The sequence below is a fragment of the Rutidosis leptorrhynchoides genome, chromosome 9, assembly GCF_046630445.1.
Source record: "Rutidosis leptorrhynchoides isolate AG116_Rl617_1_P2 chromosome 9, CSIRO_AGI_Rlap_v1, whole genome shotgun sequence".
Taxonomy (NCBI): domain Eukaryota; kingdom Viridiplantae; phylum Streptophyta; class Magnoliopsida; order Asterales; family Asteraceae; genus Rutidosis; species Rutidosis leptorrhynchoides.
This window is the reverse complement of record NC_092341.1, coordinates 30,210,313-30,213,451: the sequence shown is the minus strand read 5'-3', so window position 1 is coordinate 30,213,451 and position 3,139 is coordinate 30,210,313. Positions and strand designations below refer to the sequence as shown.

Below are 3,139 nucleotides of genomic sequence, written 5' to 3'. Positions count from 1 at the left end.
AAAGTGATTAAAAATACCGAGTTTGCAAACATATTATTTTATATCACATTTGATATTTTGCGTCTTGTCATCAAAATTAGTAGCTTTTGCTTAACTTAATGCCAGTTTTTGAAAATGCGTTGTTTTACCCTGTTTTGTACATAAGATAAACTACAAATATATATATATATATATATATATATATATATATATATATATATATATATATATATATATAACCTTTATTTATTAAAACAATTTGAATAATTTTTTTAAAAAATTTTGTTTCCTTTTACTTTAGGTAGTTTCGGTATGTTTACCTAGTTCGTCCCTCGACAAAATTTAAAATTTGTCATTTTTAAAGCGATTGTTTTAAAAGCAAAGATTTTTGGTTTTTTTAATTTTTTTTGGTATACTTTAGATCAATAATATTAAAAATAATGATAACAAAATTTTTCGCCCCGCCTTTGGGTAAAGCAATTTCGGTTCCATGACCTAGTCTTCAACTTACGATGAATTTTAGAAATCATTTTTTTAAACTTAATGAAATAAAGTAAATTTTATTTTTAAATTCACACAAAACTTAAATTTAAAAAGCATATTAATTTCATACAAAACCTATAAAACAAAAATTCAGAATGGAAGGAGAAAACTAGTTCTTTAGTGTCTGCTAGCGGAAAAGACCAATCGAATTCCATTCTCAGAACTACACGAGAACAGAACAACTAACTCTAGACAGCATTTTTTTCTTTTTAGAACATTTGAATCTCCCCACACTTAGGTAGCTGTGGTGTCGAAATTGTGATTAACTTCATTGTCAATTTCTCTTGGACCATAATCAACTTGCATATCTGCGACTTTTGATTTAAGCCATTGGTCGGATTCCTGTGTAATATTCACAAATTTAACTAGTTTCACCTTTTCTTTAGGCGATAGATTAGATACTAACCGGTTACATAACTTAAAGTTCCCCTTGGTTCTAGCATCGCGAATCCGTTTAATAAGTTTCTTCATTGAACTATTAATAACGGGGTCATTTAATTTCGCATCAACAACGGGGTTCTTTGTTATCAGGTCATCATTAGGTGTTACTTCATCTTCTCCACACTTAGGCGTTTTATTATTGTTAAGCACTACCGTTGGAGTTGGTAAAACAATGTGGTTTTTACAAATCGTCTTTGTTGGTTCAACGGTTTTGGTTGATGGAGATTTAGACTTTCGACTCACAAAGGTGATCGATTTTTCACCATCACTAAGTGTCATTCTACCCTCTCTTACATCAAATAATGCCCCGGTGGACGCTAAGAATGGTCGACCTAAAATTAGCGAAATGTTTGGGTCCTCTTCTATGTCAATGACAATGAATTCGACTAGAAAGGTTAAATTACCTACTTGAACGGGTAGGTTGTCAGTAATTCCAACTGGGTGCCTAATGGTTTGATCAAAGATTCGAACACTCATTTTCGTTGGACTTAACTCACCTACTCCTAATCTCTTATATAATGAAAGAGGCATAACGCTCACACTCGCACCTAAATCTGCTAGTGCATCATGCATGACACAATCACTAAGTAGACAAGGAACAATAAATTCACCCGGATCACCCAACCTGGGTGGAAATTTTGGTGGAACTGTCTTCACCGGGTTTATTTTTACGATTTTTGTTTCTTGCACTTTCTTATTCTTCTTCTTCTTTCCAGAGGTATCACAAACTTTATTACCTATCACTTGCTCATACTCAACTCCTTTTCTTGGAAACGGGATGGGTGGTCTGTATGGTGCCACCACTGGCTTTACATACTCGGGTGGTGGTGATGGTGTAACTTCTTCATTATTACTCACATCGAAAACCTTCCCATCTTCTGGAGCTGGTTTTTCAGAATTTGTTGACACCATATTAACATTCTCATTCTGAGGATTTACTTCAGTATTACTCGGTAGCTTTCCTTGTTCCCTCTCACTCATCATGCTAGCAAGAGTACCTACGTGTTTTTCTAGATTCAAAATGGAAGCTTGTTGAGTTCTTAGTGACTGATCAAACCTCTCATTTGTTTGGGTTTGAGATGTAATAAATTGTGTTTGAGATTCCATTAGTTTTGCCATCATTTCTTCTAGATTTGACTTTTTCTCTTCGGTTTATTGTGGTGATTTATACAAGCCAGGTCTTTGTTGATTGAAAGTGTTGTTTTGAGTTGGTTGGTTATTCGGACCTTGTTGGTTGTACGAGTTATTGTTAGGTCCATTTGGATTGTAAAGAATGTTTTGATTTCGATTGAAGTTTGGCCTTGGCGGTTGATAATTATTTTGATAATTATTTCCCGGCCTTTGGTTCATGTAGGAAACATTCTCACATTGTTCCATCATTTGTTCATTGTGATAATCTTTCGTTAAGTGTGGTCCACCGCATTACTCACAACTGATTCGTATTGCGTGAATATCTTAATTCATCTTTTCCATTCGTCTCTCGAAAGCATCTATTTTTGCGGAAACAGAATCAAAGTCATGGCTAGAATTGGCTCTAGCCGCTTTAGATGAACGAAAGATATCTTTTTTCTGGTGCCACTCATGCGAGTGGGAGGCTGTGTTATCAATGATTTTGTAAGCCTCGGTTGCGGTTTTCTTCATAATGGAACCACCAGCTGTTATGTCGATGTCTTTTCGTGTAGCAACGTCGCATCCTTGGTAGAATATTTGTACTATTTGATAAGTGTCTAAACCGTGCTGAGGACATCCTCTCAAAAACTTTCCGAATCTTGTCCATGCCTCATATAGAGTTTCATTTGGCTTTTGCGTGAATGTAACAATTTCTCCTTTAAGTCTCATGGCTTTGGATACCGAAAAGAATTGTTTAAGAAATTTTTCAACTAAAACATCTCATGTATCAATCGCCCCTTCAGGTAACGATTCTAACCAATCTTTGGCTTCTCCCTTTAAAGTCCAGGGAAATAACATGAGATAGATCTGTTCATCCTCAACTTCTCTGATTTTGAATAGAGTACATATCCTATTAAAGGTTCGAAGATGTTCGTTTGGATCTTCTTTTGGCATACCACTATATTGGCATTGATTAGTTACCATGTGTAGGATTTGTCCTTTGATTTCATAATTTGGCACATTAAAATCTGGCTTAATAATGGTGTGACCTTGGCCCGTGCGTGTG

General features: G+C 35.1%; 1 non-coding gene across 1 annotated transcript; it reads left to right on the top strand.

Annotated features, from left to right (window-relative positions):
* Window positions 1-2,692: 2,692 nt before the first annotated feature.
* On the top strand, window positions 2,693-2,799 carry LOC139869754 (small nucleolar RNA R71). The gene has a single exon (XR_011766335.1). It is a non-coding gene; the product is annotated as a small nucleolar RNA R71 (small nucleolar RNA).
* Window positions 2,800-3,139: the final 340 nt, after the last annotated feature.